This window comes from Puma concolor, chromosome D3 (assembly GCF_028749965.1).
Source record: "Puma concolor isolate L17-30 chromosome D3, mPumCon1.1.hap2, whole genome shotgun sequence".
Classification (NCBI taxonomy): Eukaryota; Metazoa; Chordata; class Mammalia; order Carnivora; family Felidae; genus Puma; species Puma concolor.
The window spans coordinates 14,090,297-14,115,166 of NC_141678.1; the positions used below are offsets into that span (position 1 = coordinate 14,090,297).

A 24,870-nucleotide genomic window follows, 5' to 3' on the forward strand; every position below is an offset into this window, starting at 1 on the left:
GAATAAAGCGATCCACATGCCTTCCCAGCCAAGCTCAGTTTTTCCTCTTTCTCAGTTGGTTTCCAAATCAGGGAGGGCTGCTGGTTGGCACTTGGGAAATTGGGGTGCTGTTTCTCAGACTTTGGCCTTAGGAAGGCAACTTGATCTTTGGAAACAACCAGAAAGAGGCTGGGCTTGGGAGGAGCAGGGATATTCACTGTCTGCTGAGACAGAAAGAGAGAGAGAGAGAGAGAACAAGCCCTGTGTCTCAGTGACCAGACTCTAAGCACTCACCAGGATCTATCTGGATCCTAATAACAATCCCGCAACACTTTTGTCTCCCTCCTTTTCCTCCCCAAAGCACATCCTCACCTACTGCCGTATTTTTATCCTCACTCTGACCAGGGTCAGGTTCAAATATCCCCATTTAACAGATGAATACATTAAGTTGCCACAGGGAGACCGATTTGTCGCAGCTTGTGAATGTCCAGTGTCCAGGAGGCTCCTGGGTCAGCTGGGGTGGTTGGCTACTCTTCTGCCACAGGGGAGATTAAAAAAAAAATTTTAAATATTTATTTATTTTTGAGAGAGAGAGAGAGAGGGAGAGAGAGAGAAACAGAAAGAGAGAGAGAGACAGACAGATAGACAGAATCTGAAGCAGGCTCCAGGCTCTGAGCTGTCAGCACACAGCCCGACATGGGGCTCGAACCCACAAACTATGAGATCATGACCTAAGTCGAAGTCCAGAGCTTAACCGACTGAGCCACCCAGGTGCCCCCACAGGGGAGATTTTTAAGGGCCTTTTTTGCTCTGTGTTTGGCTCTGTTTCCAGAGGAGTTCTTTACTTTCTCGGGACTTCTATTTCCTTATCTGTAAAATGGGGTTGGTAAGCAATTACACTTCCCTGGGTAACCAGGGGGATTAAATAAAATAGCGAAATCAGGGTCCTCAAGCAATGTCACACAGCAAACGCTCAGAAGAAATGGCTTCCTGTTATTGTTACATAATATGCAACGATTCGGGCTTCCTGGCTTTTAATTTTAATTTTCTACACCATCGCAGTTTTGCCAGAGGTCGTTCATGTGCCATCTAGAGGGGGTCCTTTGCTGGAAATCACACGGCGGAATCTGGGGCTGGTCGCGGTACAGGGCTCTGAACACAAGGAGCCAGGTGCCGGGCCGCGTATCCTGCCGACCCAGCCTCCACCCTTTGGAGCAGTGACTTTAAACAAATCACATGCGTGCACGCCCTCGTGCATACCGTGGAAACAATACTTGGACCCGGGCCTCATTCGAGTAGTTCAGTGGTGTCGGGGGTATTTATTTCATTTACCTGGCTGCGAGGAAATTAGCGGCTGACTTTCGGGACAATTGCCAGGGAGAAGGAGGGAGCCAAAATAGGCCAGCGTCTGCCAGTACCATCTCATTGTGCGACCTTGGGCAAGCCGCTCCCCGTTCTGGGCTGCATTTTTGCAACCAGAAGGGTGGGGAGGGCAGCAGTTTCTAGTAAGGGAGAGTCTCCTGTGTGCTAAGCACAGCGCTGAGCCCTCGGCACGGGTGCCTTATTTGATCCTGGCAGGGACCGCAAGGAGAAACTGCTATCCCCACCTTACCCATGGACAAGGTGAAGTGAACCCAGGTGGCAACCTTGCATCTAGCAGGTGGATTCTGAGCACTTACCAGGGTCGGTCCTAATCCTAACACCACCCCTAACACCAACACGCCTCATTTATCCTCCTCCTGAAAGCACACCCTCATCAGCTGCCATATTTTTTTCATCCTCACTCTGATCAGGGTCACCTTTGATTGTCCCCATCTTCTAGATGTGGAGATCAAGCTGCCATAGAAGACCTGACTGTCCTGGCTTGTCCGTGACTTTCCATTTGTAGCACCGAGAGTCAGAGGACGTTAGGGTGAAGGACAGCCGATGAGATGATCAAACCCAACCTCCGTTCAAAAATGAGCAAACAGAGGCCTGGAGAAGCAAGAGGCTCATTCAGCGTGGATCAACAACAGGTCGGGGGGGGGGGAGGGTCTAGGGCTGTGCCCTCCAGGAGGCTAGCCACTAGCCACATGCGGCCATTGAACTCCTTAACTGTGGCTGGTTCCATTGAGATCTGCTGCAGGAGCAAAACACACATTGGGTTTCAAAGGCTAGTAGGAGAGAAAGAACAGGGACACCTGGGTGGCTCAGTCAGTTACACGTCTGACTCTTGATTTCTCGGCTCAGATCATAATCTCACGGTTTGTAAGCTCAAGTCCCATATCAGGCTCTGTGCTGACAGCTGCAGAGCCTGCTTGGGATTCTCTCTCCCCGGCTCTGTCTCTCTGCTCCCCCACCCCGCTCACTCATGTATGCATGCACTTGCTCTCTCTCTCTCTCTCTCTCTCTCTCTCAAAATAAATAAATAAATAAAAAGAATGAGCCAGATCTCTATTCACAGGTACAAAATGAGCTCCAAGGTACAAAAAGAAAGATGCACATGTGTGAATTCTTCACATGTAAATGCAGAGAATATTCTGGAAAGAATGGGTAGCAATTGGTTGCAATTCACAAGGAATACTAGCAGTCAGAAGTAGGAGGGAGACATCCTTTGCACTGACTACCTTATTTTTCTCTTTGAACATCATCTAAATGCTGTTTTTAATTTCATACATATTACCTCTTAAGTGAGCAGTATTGAAGAAACAGCACCCAGCCTGTGAACTCCTGGGTGTTTTCTGCTTGCACACTCACAAAATCGCGGATGGAGTTATGGCACCATTTGCCATCTCCCTTCAATCTCATTTAAGAACAAATTCCAAGTCTCCATCTCTTAAAAACAAAACAAAACCAAGACCCAAACCGTAACTCAACCGTGCTCTTTAAAAAAACAACAGCAAAACACAACAAAACAACCAACTTCCTTGTATCTCCCGAACTGCTAATTTGCAGTCTTTCCCCCGAGAGAACACCACCCGGGAATCAAGCTGACACGCTTTCTCCCACGCTGGCAAGTCATTGCTACAAACCCGCCAACCTCTGCAAATCAAGGAGGTGAGCTGGCGTTCTGTGTCTTGGGGGTCCCAGAGACATGTAACTCCCCCAGTTTCATGACTACAGCTTGCTGGTGGTGATGGCCCTGATCTCAGATCGGATGCCCACATCTTACAAGTAGTTCAGAGTTAGCAGAATGAGGCTTCACGGGGGTTTCAAGTTTGATAGCGTGCCTCATCGTGAGGCTTCGGGAAGCCCTCACTCTCTCACTCTGCTGCACTGTACCATCTCTTTGAATGGCAGTTTGGCAAGATTTAGCCTAAAACTTAAAATACACAGATCTTTGGCCTGGCAATTCAATGTTTAGGACTTTCTCCTGCAGATACACTAGAGGGAACATCCTTAACACACACACACGCACACCTTCCTTGCAGGGTTGTTCAGAGTATCAACAGATTAAATAAACAATGGCACATCCATGCAGTGGAATCCTGTGTAGGCATTAAATAAGGGTGGGGGATAGATCTAAAAGGACCAATGGGGATGGGGAGGTGGCTTAGTCGGTTGGGCATCTGACGCTTGATTTAGGCTCAGGTCATACTCTCAGGTCATGCTGAGCCCTAGTCTGCTTGAAATTCTCTCCCTCCCTCTCCCTCTGCTCCTCTCTGGCTTGTGCACTTGCTCTCTCTCTCTCTCTCTCTCTCTAAAAAAAAAAAAAAAGGACCAATGGGGAAGCAGCTTCAAGATACACTATTAAATTTTAAAAGGTGGAGAGCACTGACATATAAATATATTTACATATCCATCCTATGTATTCATCCATAATTCCATAGAAGTTTGATGATGCATTGAACATCTCTGGAAAAACACCCAAGATATTGGTAAATATGCTTGCTTCTGGGAAAGGGGGCTGGGAGGCTAGGGGTGGGTGGGAGAAAAGCTTACTTTTTATTATATATTCTTTTTTTTATATATTCTTTGGTGATGCTTACTTATTCATCTTTTACTCTGTTTTTGTATCATATATAAACCAAAGAGCGTGGACTTTGAAGCCAGACTGTCTTAAATCTGGACTCTGGCTTCTCCACTTGGCTTTGTGATGGTGAGCAGTTTGCTTAACCTCTCTGAGTCACAGTTTTTGCATCTATAACATGGGGATGAGAACAGCATTTCTTCAGGGTGTCCGTGAAAACGGAATAATAGTTAATATTTTCTGAGCTCTTACAACATGCCGTACCTACAGTCAGTGCCCATCAGACGAATCTTCTTCCCACTGCTTTTACTAATAATTATCACACTGGCAGCCATTATGCTCTTGGTCCTCTGTGATGTCAATGGACGGACATACGTGGCTTAAAGTACTTTGTGTCGAAGGACAACTAAAAGCCGTGAACACACAGGCTGGTCTTGGTTTTCAGTGGAGTGGGTGCCTGTCACCGAGTCTTCGCATCACCAAAGGAGCAGGATTTGGTGTGTTGGAATGTGGAACTCAAGAGAGGCAGCCAGAAACTCAGGCCCCGGATCTTGGTGATGAGTCACCACCGCTGGGGTGGGATGGGGGTGTCGTGGGTCCAGTCCATCATCAGTAGAGAGCTACAGGGCTGTCGTCCCCATGTTGGAATAGATCTGGGGAATTATGGAGCCTACATTTCATCTTCATTTTGCAAAGCTCATTTTTATGAGTGAGTTCAGTCAGCTGTAGAGCACTAAATCCATCATACAGACAGAAAACCCCAGGGTTTGGGGCTAAGGTAATTAGCTTCCTTCCGTCACCCCTCAGTGGCACAAAAATCCACAAAGATGCACCTCCACTGCCCGCGACCCTCGCCAGACATGCTCCATTGCTGGTGGTGTCATGCAGCAGTCAGAGTGGCGAGCGTTAGAGCCAGAAGACGAGAGTTTGTGACCCACTTCTACTACCTATTAGCCTCAGCTTTGTCATCTGTAAGATGGGAACAATGATGGTTTCTACCTTTCAGGTAGAAATGAAGTGGGAGTACATCCAATGGGATAATCTATGTGAAACGTGTGGCACTGCTCCGTGACTATTTTTAGAGTCGCTTTCGACTGCACCTCAAGGAAAATGAGCAATTTCAGGCCAGATATGTGAACATAATCACAGCCAAGAGGATGGCCTCATTACTGTAAAAATGAAGCACTACCAGTGGGCTCTGAAACATTGCTTAAGAACCATTACAAAGACTTAGTGCATATTTCATACCCCCAATTGACCTTACCCTCTTTCTCTCTTTCTTCCTCCCCTTTTCTCTCCTTCCCTTCCTCTCTTCCCTTTTTTTTTTTTTTCATTCACACCATCCATTCATTCATTATGAAAGTGTACACAGCTCCCACCTGGGTCAGCAAGGAGGATGGCGGTGGAAAAGCAGGGAGGGATAAGATAGCTCCCTGCCCTCAGAGCTTACAACCTGGGGGTGGGGGAGAGTGGGGTGGAAAAGAGATGTTAGTGACAAGTGCAGCAAGCAGAACAAAGTGAAAATACAGGCTGTTAGCAGGAACACAGCCAGGAAACCAAATAGTCTGGGTGGTGGTGGTCAGGGAAGGCTTCCTGGTGGAAGAGTCAGAGTTAGCCAGACTGAAGGGGTGGATGGTAAGAGGGAGGAGGGGAGGAGAGGAGGCGCTGAGAAGGCAGAGGGAGAGAGCAGACATTTGAGGTAGTCCACTGTGCCCTCTCCACTGTGGCAGAAGAAAGCCAATGTCTTATAAATCTGGAGAGGTCTTCAGAAGCTGGGTCACATAGGTCTCTTGAGAGCTAAGCTAAGATTCTGGCCTTTATTCTTACAGCAATGATGAGCACTGGAGAGTTTTGAGGACAGAAGTTCTATGGTCAGGTTTAGAGTTGATAAAGATCACTCTGGTTGCTGCATGGAAAATGGGTCAGAAAGGCAAGGCTGGCTACGGGGAGCCCGGTTAGGAGGCTGTGGCAGGCCAGAAATGAGTAATGACAGTGGTTAGCATAGTGAAGGGAGGAAGGGGGAAAGTGGGCAGCTTTTTTTTTTAATTTTTTAAAACTTTGTTTTTAATGTTTCTTTTTGAGAGAGAGAGAGACAGGGTGTGAGTGAGGGAGGGGCAGAGAGAGAGGGACACAGAATCTGAAGCAGGCTCCAGGCTTTGATCTGTCAGCACAGAGCCCAGCGTGGAGCTTGAACCCATGAACCATGAGATCATGACCTGAGCCAAAGCTGGATGCTTAACCGACTGAGCTACTCAGGCACCCCTTTTATAATTAAAAAAAAAAAAATCTTTTTAATGTTAATTTCTTTTGGAGAGAGAGAGACAGGGCATGAGCAGGGGAGGGACAGAGAGAGGGAGACACAATCTGAAGCAGGCTCCAGGCTCTGAGCTGTCAGCACAGAGCCCGATATGGGGCTCGAACTCACAAACCGTGAGATCATGACCTGAGCTGAAGTCAGATGCTCAATCGACTGAGCCACCCAGGTGCTCCTTAGGGTAGGTTTAAGATACTTAGGAGTTTGGGTCAACAAGATGTGGTGACTGAGTGGGTAGAGGGCACAAAGGAGAGAGAGGTGTCCATGGTGATTTCCCAGCTTCTGGCTTCCACAAGTAGATGGAATGTGATGCTATTTCCTGGCTGAGAGCATCAGAGGGCAGGGAAAAAATACGGTAAAAGAAAGGATAAGAATGAATGAACCTTATTTGGATGAACTGTCCTGCTTGCATAGTAATAAATAATTTAACTCTGGTCTAGGATATTGCAAAAGTCAACATTTCCTGATATCATTATTTCCATAATTTTGGGACACATCAACACTGTATATTTACAGGAAACATACACTTGATTTGGCTCATTCCCCAGCCATTTGATATTGGGCAAGTCATTAAACACTTTGAATCTCAATTTCCTTTTGTCAAATTGAAAAGGTAATAACAACCATGTCCAAGGTTTTTGTGAAGATTAAATAAGACAGATGCTGTAAAGAGCACTTTGTAAACTGTGAATTTCAACTGTAGTAGCGATGCTACATCTTTATTTCAAGGACAACATCAAGAATGGTACTCTTCAAATTGCTGCTCAGTATTAACTTGAGACTCAACCAAGTTTCTCTTCTCATGCCCAGGTGTCCCTGGTGCAGGGAAACCGGGTCAAGCAAAAGGTGCCCACGGAAGGAAAAAGAAGTAAGAGTGGTTATCTTAAGGAAGAACTGATAATATCTGCTCCCTTAACTTGAAAGTTCCCTGCAAATAGATCACAGTATCCACGTAGGTCTGAATCAGTTACAAATGAATTTCAGCAAAGGGAGAATATGTTAAATAGAAAATGCAAACTACGATGCTAAGAATAACACCACATATGTCAGATATATCAGTAAAAACAATAAATGTAAATGGGTTAAACTTGAGTAAAAGATCAAGACTCTCAGATTAACTAAATGCATTTTGGTTGCCCTATATTAGCATGGATGTGGGGACAAGGGTGAAAGACAGGAGGAAAAATAGCTCACCAAGGCAGGTATGGGTTTGATGTACATTTGTAAAGGCAGCCTAGGTCTGCTTTGATTTGAAAGATATCATTCACTCTCTTAAAATATGTTAGCACTTGGTAAGCACAAAATAAATATTTACTAAATAAATGATCAGCTATCCACAGCAATTTCTTTAATTTAATTTTTATTAATTAGGTTTAACTCTCCTAAATTAGCAGTTTTGCAAATGATCAAATTCAACCCAATATTTTGAACATTTGTATATATAAACACTTTGTTGAATTACCTAATTTCATTCTTGCAACAACTGTATGAAGGACATGATCTTATGATTCTCATTTTATAGATGCTGCAACTGAGGCTCAAAGAGATTAATTGTATTATAGAAGTTGATGCAGCCACTGCCAATGATGGGGATTCAAACCAAGTTTGTCTGAGCTCAAAGTCGTTGCTTTTTATTTTTTTTTTACTTGGTAAACTCTTTTATTATCTCCAGTAAATTTTAGTCTCAGATTTTCTAAGCAGATAATTATATCACCTACAAATAATGACAGTTCAAAGACTTTTTTGTTGTCACTTTCCAAATACTGTGTATTTTTATTTCAGCTGGCCTGATAACCACCTATAATTTTAGTAATTGGTCGCTGAAAGGACTGTAGGGGGTTTCTATTCCAATTGTTCATAATATGGAGTCTATGGACCCCCAGCAGGGCTCAGGGATCCCTGACAATTCTGGAATTGTGTGCACAACTTTTGTGACCACGTGCATATGTGTGTTTACATGGGGAGACAGTCCCTAATACGATTGTCTAAGCACTCCATGACCCAGTAAGCAATAAGAGTAGAAGTCACTGGACTAACCCTACCTCTTACAGATGAGAAGTCTGAGGCTTACAGATAGGGAAGGATTTGCCAAAGGTTCTTAGAGACAGAGTCAGAACTAGGATTCAGGTCTCTTGCATGATTTCTTCTCAACCTCAAGTTCCTTGCTTATATTCCTTACTCCCCCCATGAAATCAGGAAATGTATTCGGGGTCCTATATTTGACACTAATGCTCATCTCAGGATGTGAGGCACAGCCTCCCCGGTAGATGCCCTTGATGTCTGTTTTTACTGTTTCTTGATTATTCAAAATAAATCCAAGCAGTCAAGTATCTTATCCCTCCCCACCCTTCCTGATGAACCACCTCCAATTATTATCTGCCTATCCAGGGTTGATAACAGGGGGTGGGAAGAAACCATGACAGGTGAAGGCAGGGGGAAAATCATCACAGAAGCTGCACAATGCAATTTCAGGATTCTCAGGTGTCCTAGATACCCTAGAGCTCTGTAGGGTTCCATAGACCCCATACTAATTGCTTGTCAAAGAAAATGTTTAAAAGATCAAATTCATTGTTAGGATAAAAAGCTGATTATACTTGTCTAGTATTGATGAAGGGAGCCACAAACAATAACACAGTTTTTAAAATAAAAAATAAAATAAAGAGAAAGATCGTAGTGTCAGAGACCCCAGCCACAACTCCTTCCTTTACTCAGCTTTTACTGAGTAACTATGTTGTTCCCCAAACCTATCAACCTAAATGAATTATGAAATCGTATGCTCCTTGAAGACGGGAACCCTGGTTTTCTGGTTTACCACTGGATCCCTGGGGCACAGCAAGGTGACCAGCACATGGTAGGTGCTCAGTAAATCAGAGTCTCAATCCCTGAGTCCACAGCTATTGAAGGAGGCGGCCCAGGCGGGAGGTGAGAGGGAGCGATGGGGACCGTAGGGACCTGGAGAACCCCGTGTCACATCCAGAGCACTATTCTGGCTGGTGGCTGCCACACAGGAAGGCAGGGCCAGGGTCATTTCACTTGTTGCTGTCACGCAGCTACAGGGAGGTGATAACACGGCCCATTACAAATCAAAGAATAAATAAAGGAGACCTCACATCCTCGGGTAAGAACACTTGGATTCAGAAAAAGGAGAGGCAAAGAGGAGGGGGTTCTCAACAAAGTTTGTAAAGTCACCAGTGATGGACATGGTCCAGTGCCTACTATATAGAAGCTGTGGTCCACGGACCAGCAATCACCACCTGAGAGCTGGTTAGGAATTGCAGAACCTCAGCCCCCAACCCAGACCTAGGAATCTGACTCTGCATTTTAAGACAACCCCGGGCGATTGGTGTGCCCTTATGTCTTGAGAAACCTTGGTCCACTTTGACTCTAAATGCCTGTGTTACCCTTTTGCAGTCCCTTCAGGCTTCAAGCAGAATACTTGAGTCAAGGGGGCAGAATGATATTAGGTCAAACCGAGTAAAATTGCAGATATCCACCTATTTTGTGACCTGCAAAAATGGCAATTGCCAGCGAAATTTCATTTCCACCTAAACTATAAGCCGTTCTGCACAAAAGAGCTTTTAGACCCAGGGTATCACTTGCTTCAAAAAGTCTTGGGTCAGATGCTACAGACAACAGCCCATAGGCATACACATGAGTTCTGTTTGGTCAACAGAGCTAAAAACATTTTTTTTTTTTTCAAATTGGTTACCACTACGTAAAAAAACCTGGAAGTTTCACATGAAATGCAAATTTCTGGTTTTTTTGGAATGCTGGACGGTGTGCTAGTCCTCGATCTGCATTTCTGAATGTCGGCAAACAGCTGGGGTGGGTAGTGGCACCCACTTTAAATGTTTATTTTTATTTATTTTTTGAGAGAGAGAGAGAGAGAGAGAGCACATGCACATGTGCATTAGCAGAGGAGGGGCAGAGAGAGAGAGAAAGAGGGAAAGAGAGAATCCCTAGCAGGCTCCGTGCTGTCAGGGTGAGCCCAGCATGAGGCTTGAACTCATGAACTGTGAGATTATGACCTGAGCAGAAATCAAGAGTTGGATGCTTGGCCAACTGAGCTCCCCCAGGCGCCCCATAGCAGCGCCCCCTGTAGATGGGGCATGGGCTCTCCAGTTCCCCTCAGCCCCATGCAGCTGCCCTCACTCATTTGTTCCTTGCCAGGACCTTGGAGGTATCTATTTGACCGTGGGACCCCTGTTACATAGGGAGTTTTTAAGAGAAACAAGGAAGGTCACCTTTAGAAGCTGCCCAATGAAAGGACAGATGTGCTTAGTGACTTGGGTCCTGCCATAGGTGCCCCTGGCTGATCTGGGTGTTCAATGGGATGCCCACCTTCCTGACAGCCCTCTGCATCTGTCCCCGCTTGTGCCCCGTGGCCGATGCTCATCCAGCCCTCATGTTCCCTGGGTTACAGCTACGAGAACGGGGGAGCATTTCACACAGCAGTCACCTTTAACTCCCTAGCTGCTGCTTCACTCCACTTGGTGCAGGGGTTTACAAAACCCTTCCTGGAGCGACACCTTTCTCTCTAAATGGAGCTTTCGCTTTTGACGTCAAAGCAGTCTGCCTACTCGTTCTGACAAGAGCTGCACAGAGACCAGCTTCCCTTCACTTAGAGGGAACACACCGTCCAAGATCTCATTCATTTTCCTTAGGTGACTCTACCTTGGGGTTCCCTGCACTGGCTGGGTCTTCATCCCATGTTGTACCAGTGCATCTGGAAAGCCCCTAGAAGACACCCCTCCCTCGGCCCTGAGCGACACATGCCCGCCTGATTCAGCCTTACTGAAGAGAGCTCTGCGAACGTCCCCCCTGGAAAGTAAAACCACCACGAGCACCATCTAAGCTGACATCACAGAGGCAGGAAGGAAGTCTTACGGGGGATTGTCATAGTTATGACTGTAGGCCCTGGGTTCAAATCCTGACTCTGCCATTTACTGACTGGGTGGCCTTGGGCAAGACATCTAGCGTCTCTGTGCCTCTGTTTCCTCATCTGTAAAATGGCAAACACTAGTATTTACTTTGCGAGGCTCTTGTGAAAATTACACAAAACCATGTCGTGTTTCCCCGACCACCTGCGCCTCACCTATGCAATCACCTGTCTTCCTCACAGTTGACTCACTTTTTACCTTAAATACTTATTATAGCCTCATCTTTTTTATTTTTATTTATTTTTTTTTTTTTAATTTTTTTTCCAACGTTTATTTATTTTTGGGACAGAGAGAAACAGAGCATGAACGGGGGAGGGGCAGAGAGAGAGGGAGACACAGAATCGGAAACAGGCTCCAGGCTCTGAGCCATCAGCCCAGAGCCTGACGCGGGGCTCGAACTCACGGACTGCGAGATCATGACCTGGCTGAAGTCGGACGCTCAACCGACTGCGCCACCCAGGCGCCCCTAGCCTCATCTTTTTTAAAAAAAACTTTAAATGTTGATTTATTTTTGAGAGGGACACACACAGAGTACAAGTGGGGGAGGGTCAGAGAAAGAGGGAGACACAGAATCCGAAGCAGGCTCCAGGCTCTGAGCTGTCAGCATAGGGCCCCACGCGGGGCTCGAACTCACGAATGGTGAGATTAGACCTGAGCCAAAGTCAGACACTCAACCGACTGAGCCACCCAGGCGCCCTTATTATAGCCTCATCTTAAGGAATAATATCCACGGAACCATGGTACAGAGATGCCAGCTACATTTGTCTATTATCGATCAAAACAAGTATTTAATGAGTCAATTTAAAAAAGGGATACCACCGTGTTCCAATCGTGAGACAAGCATTGAACACAGTCAAATTGAGGGACCTCCTCCACAGTAACTGACCAGTAGCTTTCAGAAGTTTCAAACTCCTAAGAGGCAGCCCGTGTGACAAACTGTTGCAGAGGAGAAGAAACTAAGGAGAAATTAGCACTAAAAGTGTGTGGGATCCTGGATAAGATCTGGGAACAGAAAACGGTCATTTGTGGGAAAAGTGAGATTCAAGTGAGGTTGGTAGCTTAGTTAACAATTGTACCAAAGCTCTGAATGACTTGAACATCAGGGGGTGCTGGATAAGGGATATAAAGAAACTTTGGTGCACTATTTTTGCAACATCTCTGTAAGTCTAAGATTACTTCAAAATAAAAGATTTTAAAAAATGAGTACAAGTGAAGCACTCTCTCTCTCCCCTGCCTTTCCCCGCCCGTCCCCCTCGAGCGCCTGGCAACAATCTACTTTCTGTCTCTATGGATTTGCCTGTTCCGGGCATTTCGTACAAACGGAATCCTACAACATGTGGTCTTTTGTGCCTGGTTTGTTTTACTCAGCACCGTGTTGTCCAGGCTCATCCACGTTGTGGCATACGTCAGTAATTCATTCCTTTTTATGGCTGGATATTACTCCATTGTATGGACACACCACCTTTGGTTTACCTGTTGATGGACATTTGGGTTGTTTCCACCTACTGACTATCACGAATGGTGTTGCTCTGAGCGTTCATGTACAGGTTTTTGTCGGAACGCTTGTTTCCAAGTTTTAGTGGGGATAAGGTTTCCCACTGGGGTGGGGAAACGTTTTGGAGCGGGACAGAATTGATGGTTGTAAACCGCTGAGGATGTATGCAAATACCACTAAATCATATGGTTTAAAATGATACGTTTATGTTATGTGAATTTTACCATAATTTACCACTTGGAAAAGTTCTGTTTCTGCGAGCCCAGCGCTTAGCACAGCACCCAGCCCTCGGCATGTGTGCGAAGAATGCTGGCCTGTGCTGACATCATTGCTGGACCCCCACCGGTGCCCGGCTCCTACTCTGTGATTCTTTCTACATCATCACGGGGCTTTGGCCAAGAAGTTCCTCCATGTTTGATCTACAGCTCTTCGAAGGTCAGCAACAAAATTTCAGGGTCCCTGGGACGCCACCACTAGAATGCCTTGCTTCGAAGGCATCTAAGAACTCCTGCTTCACAACATGAGTACCTGGCAGGTACGCCATACCTGGCCATCGCCTCCAGCTATGTGCTCAGAGCATCATGGAGTGGACATCCAACTGGTTGCTTGTTGACTGAACACCAAGCCTATTTCAGCAGCCTCTCCAATAAGCCTTACCTCCTCAGAAGGCCGCATGCTTTATTTACCCAAGATGCTACCCTACAATTTGCTGCTTAAGTCATGATGCCTTGAAATGGATTGGACTTTATAATGCCCACTCCCCATTTCCTCAAAGTACCTTGGGATGTATTTTGGTGCTTGCAATGAAAGTAAATGCCGGATCCATTTTGAGAATTTCATGGGGATCCTACAGAAAACTGGAGACACTCCAGCTCATCCCAGATGAGGGAAGCATGTTTCTGCCCGAAGATGCCGAGTTGGGGTTGGCTTTCTTCCTGATAATCATCAAGGTCTTCCTCTTTTCTCTGTCTGTGCAGCGATGGTTGTTCTCTATCCTTTGGCCCCAGATCTATTCTCCATCCTTCTCCTAACTTATCTGGGCCCCGGGAGGAGGCTGACCTCTATGGATATCAACAGGATCCTTGTCCTCTGGCTTCTGATTGGGTTTGGCCAATGGGAGAAAAGGGAAATGGGGAGGAGGGACAGGGGGATCCATGCCATCTCAGTGCTGTGGTCTGGAGAGGTCTACATTCCTCTCTGAGCACAGCTTCTTCTGAGAGCTCCCCACACCCCATTCCATGGCCCGAAGGTTTCGGTAACGTGCTCCCTCCCCCTGCTCCACTGGGCCTGGGGTGGTCATCACTGGCCCAGTTGCTGGTCCTTGAATGCTTCACTCTCCCTTGCTGGCATCTTAAATTGCATTCTTAAATAATACTTTCGTTACATTATCTTGGAATCAAAGTATCACAGCTACAGGTGTCTTCTGTTTCCTGGTTGGACCCTGGCTGAGAAACCTTGACCAGGGTCTAGGGATGAGCAGTATCAGAAGCAACCCCAATGGTCAAGGGTGTAGCATGTCTACACTGGATTACCTTAATGGTGATCCTCGTCCTTACGAATAAATGCATGGAACACCCAATAGGCACCGAGCATTTAACGGTCCCAATAACCCAGTGAGGTGGAATCATCCCCATGCTTACAGAAGAGGAAAACGAGGTTTAGAGAGAGATTCAATAACCTGCCCAAGGTTACAGGATGAGTAAGTGGCAGTGGCTGGATTCGAATCTGGCTTGGATGGGCTCCAGAATCTTGCCTCCTGCCATCACCTCATATCCAGAGGGGTCTCATACATCTAAAAGCCAATGTCAGGGCAAGTCAGACCCCTGTGCCTGGGAGAAGAGCCTGCTGTCTCCAAGAAGGATGTCAAATCCTCAATTTTGGATCACCTTTTGGAGCTGAAACGCACTCATACCACACCCGGGCTATCAAGCCTCGCAGTGGAAAAGGCAACTTGGGAAGATATTCCAGAGACGAACCTCCACCTTGTTTCTGAATTCCTCAAGAGGCCCAGAACCTGTTTTGCTGCTGACAGAGAGAAGTGTCTGCTCACTGCTCAATGCCCCTGATGTAATGAGCGCCTCAGAAGAGGGCTCGATTGGGATGCTAAACAGCCGTAAATGACATTGTCACCAGCCTTCATAAAGCACAGTGACTCATAGCCCTAATTAAAATGCTGGGGGGAAAATGTAAAGAAAGGCTGCCATGAAAAACAGTGACATTCTGCTAAACTGCAGGATTATTTCTTCCAGGAAAAGCGGTGCTCGTGAGCGTGTGTATATGTGTGTGCATGTGTGCGTACGCGTGGGGGGGGGGGCGGGCAGAGACGAGAAGCCGAATGTTATTCTTGTGAGAAACTTGGGAAAATTCAACACAGAGGAAAGCCTAAAGCTATTCTTGCCACCCCACTTCTCATTATGAAATATTTAAACACAGAGAATTGAAAAGAATAGTACAATAGCAATTATGAACCTCTAACCAGATTGGACGACTCTTACCATTTGCTATATTTGCCCTGCTTGTACCTGTCTGTCCATCTGTCCATCTACCCACCTACCCATCCATCTATCAGCTCTCGCTGACTTCATCTATCTACCTACCCTATTATCTTCGGTCTGCATCTATCTTTCCCGACCCATCTGAAAATAAGTTGCAAATGTCATGAAGCTTCAGCCCCTAACTCTTAAGCACACATATCTCAAAGACAGTGTCTCACAGGGTGCACAGTGCTGTTATAACACCTAAGAAAATTACCTGTACTTGCAAAAGGTCCCCAAATATGCAGTTAAGGTCACATTTTAAACAATGGCAACTGGAGTATTAAATCTAATCCCTACCACTCAGGGGACAGAAGCCAATCGCAACATGGAAACAGGCTGTCAAGTGGTTCCTGAGCAGGCAGACTGTTGGCTTCATGGGGGCTGGTTCTCGTCATCAGAGTCGCAAGATCAAGTGCACAAAGCACAATGCTTGACTTAGACACCCGTTTGGAACCAGACAAAAAAAAAACAACCTCCAAGTCTAATTATACCATACTGTTTTTTAAAAAGAGCCCCTCCTCAAGACAGAATCTCCACATGATTTCATCCCGTGTAATCACCCATCTTGAACACAAAATGTGCCTTTCAATGACTTCTTGTTATTTCTGAAATGCAAATCCCCCCCCCCCCCGACAAAAGCCCAAGAAGCCATCATTAGGCAGGAGAGTCGGAAAGAAATGTGTAATTTCGGAAGGCAAGCCTTGAAGGAGGTACCCTCAAGAAATCCTGTGCATTGAAGACAGCAGTTAAGGAAATATTTACCTACACGTAGGAGTTTTGCATGCTTGTTAAAAAAAAATAATCAAAACCAATAAAAATATCAACCCCAAACATCCATCCTGTCTCGTTATTTTATGCCCTGCCTGGCGAGAAATAAAAGGATTTTATTTCAGCGACTACAGTGATACTCGGAAAGAAATGACAGATGAAGGTTTTTCCAGCTAAGACTTATCTTAATGAACTAGCACATAGATGTTATTCACTATTTTCATTACCTGCATTCTGGTTACATGAACGTAATTGTTTTCATTTTCCTTATTGGATATTGAACAGTCACAGCTAAGAGACTGCCTCAAAATCCAAAGGAAAAAAAAAAAAAGAAACATGCCCAAAATATGTCAGTTATTATCAGGTGGTATTTTGATTTATCCCCCTAGGTTACATTTTTAGGCTTACAATTCCTGGGATGAAATACAGCACAATGAAATCCACACGGCTGTTTTAATGACCCAAGGCGATGGACTGCCCACATCATGTGCCCCACTGCATTCTAGTTATGGGCAAGTTGGTCGCTTTTTTGGACACCCGAGCCCCTTGAGGGAAGGGAGAACGTCTTCTGTTTCTTTACGCCCCAGCCTCTCCTGCGGGGCTCTGTCACAGAGCTGGGAGCTTGGGGCTCGTTTGCTAGATGAAGAAACGGCTGCCCAGACTCTTGTTCGTGACAAGAAGTCCTTTAACTCAGAAGCACTGACTGGTCATCCACAGCATCTGAAGTTGCCATGTGCCCTTCTTCATTTCAACCTGGAAACAGGTTCCAGAAAGGCCCACCATTTAAATCCCCATGGTAATGATGTAGCTGTCAAGTTTTGACTAAGGAGGGCATTCCAGAGTATTATTTAACACCGGTGGGCCGAGTTTCCCAGCAGAAGCCGAGACACTTTTTGGGATACCCCTGATAATCTGTGGAATTTCTTTTAGGTGCCTTTAGTCAAGATGCCTAAAGCAGCTTGAGTGGCTAAAAAACAAACAAACAAATAAACAAAGAAGACCTGTGTTTTCTGGGAACCCCAACTGACAAGAGGTGACCTTATGATGGTCGGGGGCAGAACATCACAAATCAGAGGTGAGGAAAGAGAAAACGTTGCCCGGGCTGGAAATGAGAACTTCACCCCTGCCAAGGGCCCCTGTGTTTCTAGTGCTAACAGACCAGTCTTCCTTCAGGAACTGCCAGCAGAAATCACGAATGCCACTGACAGACGAGAATTGGGCAAATGTTGGTCTCCGGCGAGCCCCAGAACGTTAAAGTGGAAAAGGTCTTTGAGGGGTTGTAAATGGAAAATGTCTTCAAGGGCCACGCAAGTGACATAAACAATATTTAATGGTGGGGTTTCTGACCTAAAGGTGCAAAGAAAAGAAAACTAAACCAGACCAGACCAAAATGCAAAGCCCGTAGCAGGCAGCCAGAACATTCCTGCAGGTTTCCGAATGGCATTGCCCTTGAATGCTAAACATCATTTCACAGATGAGAAAATCGACGCTGAGCGAGAACAGGCATGGTCCACATCAGAGGGCTAACTAAAGGGGTCTCTCTTGTTTCCATTTCTTTGCTTTGTTCTGATCACTAACACGGGCCTGATGCTGTTTCCCATTCCAGAGTTCCACATATACTATCTCACTGAATCTTCCTAACAGCTCCATGCGCTAGCCATAACCCCCATTTTATGGATGACATACCTGAGGTTCAGAGAGGTTAACTCACTCACCCCGAGTCACAGAATCCACAAGTGCCAGGACCCGGTGTCAGGTGCCTTCCCAGATGACATCCCTTCTCGATGTTCCGTGTGGTCTCTGCCTTTCAACCTGGCTGCACTTGACCCAGTTTGGCACCAGAGACCCTGTCACTGGCAGGATGCTACGAATCAGTAAGGCTGATGCTGCCTCCTCTGAGCAGTCCTACGTGGATACCCCCAGTCGTCCATCCGGGATGCCTGCTGCAACATTTCACTGCAGCCTCTCCCGCAAAACCGTCACACGTGCCACAAGGCTTGTTTGGAGCCCACTGCCCGACCAGACCACAGGCTTCGTCGGAGAAGGGCTCACCCCACCTTAATCTGAGCATCTGCCCTTGGGGTCCGGCACCGAGCCTGCCGTTTAGCACTCATCATTACACATTTGACAAATGTGCTGACGTCTGCCGCAGAGCCACAGATAACTGCTACTCATCTTCGGCCGATCGTCACGAAACACGCCTATGCCAAGACCCATGCCTGCTGCACCCTGTTAGCTACACTTTTATGAGGGGCTTAGGGACGTTTTCTGTTGATCGATCATTTTTATTTAACAGATTCAAGTAGACTCAATCTTCCAGCATTGCTGGGTGCTGTTCATAGGAACAGGCCTTGAGTGATATAAACCTGCAGGACTTAGAAAGGTTGGGTCGGGGGCTGACGCGGCTGTCGAAGAGCTCAAACCAATGGTTTTGGTGAAATCAATGGTAGTTAGACAGGGTTTATCAGCATCTGTGATTACTCGGCTCCTAAAATTTTACCCAATAGATCACTTTTAAATGAAATCCTCTCTGCAAGGACAGACGGGTCCACCAATGGAGCTAATGCCCAACATGACACAGGGTCATAGGGCTGATGCACCACAAGGTCAGACTGGAAGGAGTCCTGATCAGTCTCTCCTGAACAATCTGACAACAACTGGGGGGGGGGGGGAGAGAGAGAGAGAGAGAGAGAGAGAGAGAGAGAGAGAGCTACAGAGAGAGAGGGAGAGAGAGAGAGACGTAATCAAATTCCTTTAAGTTCGGAAACTATGGGGCTTCTCTATCCTGGAGTAAACATGATGCTATCAGATTGAGCACTGGCAAAGAGTCAAGACACAGAGGTTTGTCAATACAGTGCGGTGTGACCTTTGGCAAGTCACATACCTTTTCTGAGTTTCGTTTCCCCCTCTGGAAGATGAGGTGGTGGACAAGAGCTGAGGGGATTAGAATCTGCTGCAGAAGTCATGTTAAAAACACAGAAACTTCAGGTCTCCCTCGGAAACGCGGACTCGTTAGACCTGGGCGTCAGAATCTGGCATCTGTGCTTTTGGGTTCTGATGGCGACAGTCTACTGGGCTGCCGTTCAGAAGCTGCTGGATTAGTAAGGTCTAAATGCTATCATGTATGAGGATGAAAAAAATGGTCATATCTACAGTCACTGTAGCCACTGTGTTGTTAAACACAGAACCCACAATGACCTGTAATGGGAAGTGTGCCCCTTTGTTCAAACGGGCCAGGTGAAAACTGGTCCTAAAATGCCAAATTCAACTTCTGCGCATTCCAGTTTCTAATTAGGAAAAGCCCCGGTTCCAATGGGCACAGACTGTTGCCAATGGCTCTCAACCACGTTCCAAAGCTTACCAAGGCACGCACAGACCCACAAAACCAGAATGACGGGCAATATACTGAGTCTTGTCATAAGACACCCCAAAACATACAGCCAAGAAGGCACCACAGCCGGATCTGTGCATTCTCACAATACCCTGGTGAACTGACCCCCCCCCCAAGTCTTCCTATGTCCTAGGAAACTGGCACCCCACCAGTAGGAAAGTTTTGGGACAGTTGTCCAGTTGGTACCTTGGACAGCATCTTGGGCCTCAGAGGTAGAGGCCCTCAGGAAGAAAAGCACCCCGCTTCACCACTCCTAGACTCTCACCCTTTCCTGCAAGGTCCTTCTCTGTGGATGACAGCCTCCTAGACGGCTTGCGTTGGCCATCTGGGGAAAATAAAGAAGGGACAGGAAAAGCATAGGGCAGACCGGTCTGGAAACCACAGCCGCACTACTGTCCCCAAAGAGTGCGACAGAAGACGTCCTCTGGAATCACCAATCTTGGCATAAACCTATTGTTTCCAGAACACCTTTCACATACATTATGAAGAAAATCTACAACACAACCCTGTGGGAGTTAGTTCTCATTTTGCAGATAATGAAACTGAATCTCAGAGAGGTTAAGTGGCTTGGTCTCAAGCAAAGATCTTCACCAGATCTCTCTACTATGCTGATAGCTGTTTCTCTACATGGTCAGGGACTTTGGGGAAATTATAATTTCTGGAGACACAGTCGTGCCCCTGACCACTGGGGTAGTCTCTTGCTGAGCAGATGTATCAGGAAATGAGGCTGTGGGCGCAAGGGCACCCACATGGACTTGTTAGACCACATAGGTGTCCAGACGTGGGTGCCCCCCTCCCGCAAATTAAAGAGCTAAAACCTGAGACTAAATTCTCCAGCTGTGTACCTACCACCTAGGCGACTGTGGGCAGGTTGCTGGGTTTAATCTGCCTCAGCTTTTGCATCTGCAAAATGGGATTTAGATCACTGCACTGGTAACCTGGGGAGTTCAGGGGAGTATTCTGGGGTATTCCAGGGATACCTTATTATGTGACCTCCCCTTGGCGATGGCACAAAGCCGTGCACTCTTTCAGGGGTTCTGGAAATTGGATTCTTCGTAAGGACTGGGGCGGTGGTAGTGAAAGTGGTGGCGTAGAATGTCTCCCTTAGGATTCTTGCCAAGGCTTCTCAGATCTGTCTGCTGAGGTGCCTGGGGGCAGAGAAGAATTGACACCACCCCTGCCAGCTGGGGCACAAAGGCCCCTTGCCGGCTTCAAGTTCAAAATAACAATGGGGAAAATCAGTGCTTCCCTGAGTCTGAACCGGCAGCATCTGCCCCAACCCCAATTAGAGAAAGGGGTAGAAGAGAGGGAGAAGGTTCTTCTCCTTCTTCAGGGGGGCTGGCTTGAGGGGTTAGTTCCTTTTTCCTCTCTGTCAAGGTCGTGGGCCACCGGAGGCCAGACCATGTGCCCTGGGCAGGCTCACCAGCACCACATCTATGCTCAGGGACCCCCTTGGGGGTGCTCCATCACTGGCCACTTGTAGATTCTTCTGGGGTCTGTGTGCACGGTTTGAACTAAACTATGGAATTAGAATGGGATCTCATCTGCCAGGAAGAACCCTATGCATCTTCTCCTGGACTACTCGGGTTCCACTAGAGGTAAGTGCCTCCGACCCCAGCCTGGGGGCCTTGAGGGGCGGATCTGTAGGTCCTACTGGCAGGAAACACCTGACCCCGAGTCTCCCGGATCTGGCCCAGGGGCGTTATAACAATAAACTATCAGAAACACTGAGCACTTTATTCACATTCATAATTTTTTAACGTCCTCACCACAGCCCCACGAGAAAGGAATTGCTTTTCCCATTTTATAGACAAGAGAACTGAGGCCATACACCCAGTAAAAGGTAAATCTAGGATTGGAGCCCAGGGGTGTCCCTCGGAAGCTCCCAGTCCTCACTCTACGCCTTGTCAGCGCGCACCTCTTCCCTCCGGGTGCCCACCGCAGGCAGCACGGTCTCCAGCTCGCAGAGAGCCCGGGGCGCTCCGGCCGCAGTGCCGTCCCCCACCCCGGGATGGAGGCGAGGGTCTCAGGGTTTCTAGGGCGCAATCCAGACAGCCCTGTCGGGACCCTCGGACCCAAGGGACCTTCGGGTGGTCCTGGAAGCTGGATCTCACGGGGACCCTGCCCTGACCCTTGATCACCTGGAAGCAAAGCCGTTGCTCGCAGTGCACTGCCCGGTCCCAAATCCCAACCGCGGAGCGCGCCCCTCGTCCGTCCGGGGGACGCGCGCGCCGGGAGCCCCAGAGCCTCTTTTCCAGCGAGAGGCACAACTTTCCTAGGTTCTGGGAGCCGGCGCTCTTACACCCCAATCCCGCCCGGGCTGGAGAAGTAAGAGGTGCAGGCGGCCCCGCCATGACCGCGGGCGCGCGACGAGGATCCTCGCAAAGTTGGAAGCCAGGCAGGAGGGACGTTTCCCGAGAGCGGAGCCCTCCCAGCCTCCGGGCCCCCGCCGGAGGAGGCCAGCGATGCGGAGTCCGCCATTACCGCGGGCGCGCAGGTGCCATACCTCCGGGGGGCCGGGCGCGCAGCAAAGCTTAAAGTTGAGGCCGGGCAGGTGCAACGATCCGCGGGGAGCGGCGTCCCCCAGCCGCGGGCTGCCCGCCGGGGACAGCGAGCGGTGCCAAGGGGTCCGCCATTACCGCGGGCGCGCAGCTCGCAGCCGAGCGCGCGGCTGGAGAGGGACACGGGTCCCTGCAAAGTTGGAGCGCGGCGGGCGCGTCGACCCCCGGCCCGGCGCCCCCGGCCTGGGGCCGCCCGCTGGGAGGAGAAAACAGGGTCGCCCGAACCAAGTTGGGACGCGCGGCAAACCCCGCGCCTCCCGTGCACTCCCGGGGCTGGCGCCGGGGCGGGGAGCCCTAGGGCACCGGGAGGGGACGCGGGACGGCTGGGCCGAGAACTCACCTGCCGCCGAGCCGGGCAGCGCCGAGGCTGCCTCTTAGCGCTGCGCGCCCGCCCGCCCGCCCGCCCGGCCGCGGGTCCGCTTGCCTGCCCTTCTCCTCCTCCTCTTCCTCCTCCTCCTTCTCCACCTCCTCCTCCCGGGCGCCCGCGGCCGCCGCGCTCGCGGTTCCGAATCCTCCCGGTCCGCCGCCCCGCGCGGCTGGAGGGCGCCAGTGGCACCCACTCACCTCCCGATGGGAGCCGCGCGCGTCCCTCCCCCTTCCCCTCCGCTTTGTGCCTCTCTGATCCCTCCCCGCCCCCTCTCGCCGAGCCCCCACCCCTCCCGAGTCCCCTCCCCTCCCTCCGCCCCAGCGAACCCAAGTTCGGGACGGAGGCTGCGGGCTTCCCCGCGTGCGCCCCTGGCTCACCCCGGCCGCCCGGCTGCCGCTCGCCGCCTGGCCGCCCCTCGGAGGAGCCGCCGCGCTAAGTGGCTCCTCGCCCAGCGGCTGGAAACGCGGCATAAATATGTAGGGACTGAGCCGTGAGCTCAGCGAGGGTCGTGAGGGGGAATTTATTTCTTAATGTCCCTCCTTTATCCTATCATCGCTGAAACGAATTAGCGGTGACGTCCAACCCGGCTGGTTTATGGGTGTGGGGCGGGAGACGTCGCAACCCTCATTAAAAGAGCCGCTCTGGGCTCCAAAGCATACATCTTTTATATAACCTAATTTCCATTTTTTCCCCCTATCAGGAAACACACACACACACACACACCACGACGATTTCTGGGAGCCTGGAGGGGGCTGAATGCAGTGGCCACAGGGCAGATCTGGGGGGGGGGGGGGGGGGGGGCAGACAAGGCCCCATGGGAGGCGGGGATGCTTCTTTCGGTCTCTGCATCAGTGTTGGATAGGATTCCTTAACGGGACAGTGGGCCCCGCGGTTCCCCCACGCGGGGCGTGGCCGGAAGCCCCCAGGAGCCCGCAGGAGGTCGCAGCTTGGGTTCCGGCCCTGGCTCTTGGGTGGGCAGACTGGGACAGAAGCAGCCAGTTCCGGAAACGTTGCCTTGTTCTGGTCTTCTCCGGAGCAGCACTTAGGCCTGGCAGCTGGGGAGGGGCCTGGCTCACCTGTGGCCCAGTGGGCTTGCAGGTGGGGAGAGGGCGGGGCTGGGCTGTGGGAGCAGAAGATCGAGATCCAAGCTTTCCTCCCTTTCTTAGGGGCTCTAACATATGGGTAACCATATAAACCCGTCTCAAAAGCTGTCTTTTCCTGGGCAGATTGCAAAGGATTTTGCATTTCACTGTTACTGCTGCTCACACACTCTTGGGGAAACAGCAAATCAAGGAAAGAGAGGAGACTTCACACACACACACACACACACACACACACACACACACACACCACCTGGCTCCAGGTGGCTTGATCTGACTTCCCCCACCAGCCTTGCTGAGAGAAACAAGCCTCTTCAGGTTCTGAGTTCTGCAGAGATGAGGCAAAGAAGAACCCCCCCCCCCCCCCCCCCCCCCCGCCTTGTCACTAAGAAATGCTTTTCAGATCCTCTTGCATATGACGCTCCGGAGAGGGGGGTGTGACTTTGGGGCCAGAAAGAGAGGTATGGGGGGGATGAGGAGGGGAGGAAGAAATAAGGAGTAAGCTGGCAGGTACACGGAGCTGTTTGCTTCGTCCTGGAAAGAAGACTCCAGAAATTCCCTCTGGGCCCCAGGGCTCTGCTGCCACTTCCTGACTGTGCCACATGGGCCAAGTTCCAGAGCCTCGGTTTCCCCAGTGGTGAAATGGGCCTGAGGTTGTCGGGAACATGTGTATGATGAGCTGATGCTGGTGAAGCTCTTGGCAAAAATGCCTGGCATATAGTAAATGCTCAGTAAACAGTAGCCAGAAAAGATAGTAACAATGCCGAGACTAATAGTGACATAAACGTTGGATGGGGCACCCCGGGGACGTGGGGCCGCAGCTGAGTCCTTCCAGCTTCCCCGGCCTGAACCATTTCAAAGTTGAGCACAGGCTCTCAGTGGTGTCAGACTCAGAATGCTGCTCCCCTCAATTACCATGGCAACTGGGGAAAATCAGGAAGCCAGGGGAAGGGAAGCCACTTTTCCGCTGGGCTGGCCGTTCACCTGCTCAAAGCAGCTACCTCGCCTGCGTGCAGGGTTGGGCCCAAAATAGGCCTAAGGCGGGGCACCTCCTCTCCTGGAGAACCAGTTGCCCCTATCTGGGGAGAGGGGTGGCTGGTGGGGAATGGGCAGCCACGAGATGGTGGGGTCAGGGCCCAGGCTGAGCTATGTCTGCAAAAGGCAGAGGTGGCCTGGGTTTGGGGAGAGGGAGACAGAAACCCTGCTCCTTCAGGTCTGTCCTCACCGCCAGGTGTCCTGGTGCAATTGACAGCAAAGTCCCCCGAATGTGGCTCTCCAGACAGAGGTGTGGGGAGACGGGGCCTTGGAGCCCAGGGTGGGAGCTTGTCGTCCTGAGGGGTCCTGCGTGCGGGTATGAGAGCAAAAGAGAAAGAAAGAGAAAGAGAAGGAGAGAGAGATGGGGGGTGGGCAGAGTTTAGGCAGAGACTCCCCTTCCTTTACTGTGTTTATTGCCATCAGCTTAGGGGACT

The 24,870-nt window shown here is 49.2% G+C and overlaps 1 protein-coding gene across 3 annotated transcripts in view; it reads right to left on the reverse strand.

Annotated features, from left to right (window-relative positions):
* NOS1 (nitric oxide synthase 1) overlaps positions 1-24,870 on the reverse strand; it is a 181,940-nt gene that overhangs the window by 88,006 nt on the left and 69,064 nt on the right. For 2 of the 3 annotated variants that reach the window (XM_086681788.1, XM_025933618.2), the window contains exon 1: positions 22,275-22,411. The exons of the other annotated variant lie outside the window; for it this stretch is intronic. The gene's annotated coding sequence lies outside the window, so the exon portion shown is untranslated. Of the gene's footprint in view, positions 1-22,274; positions 22,412-24,870 lie in introns of those variants that run through there. 3 annotated transcript variants of the gene reach the window in all.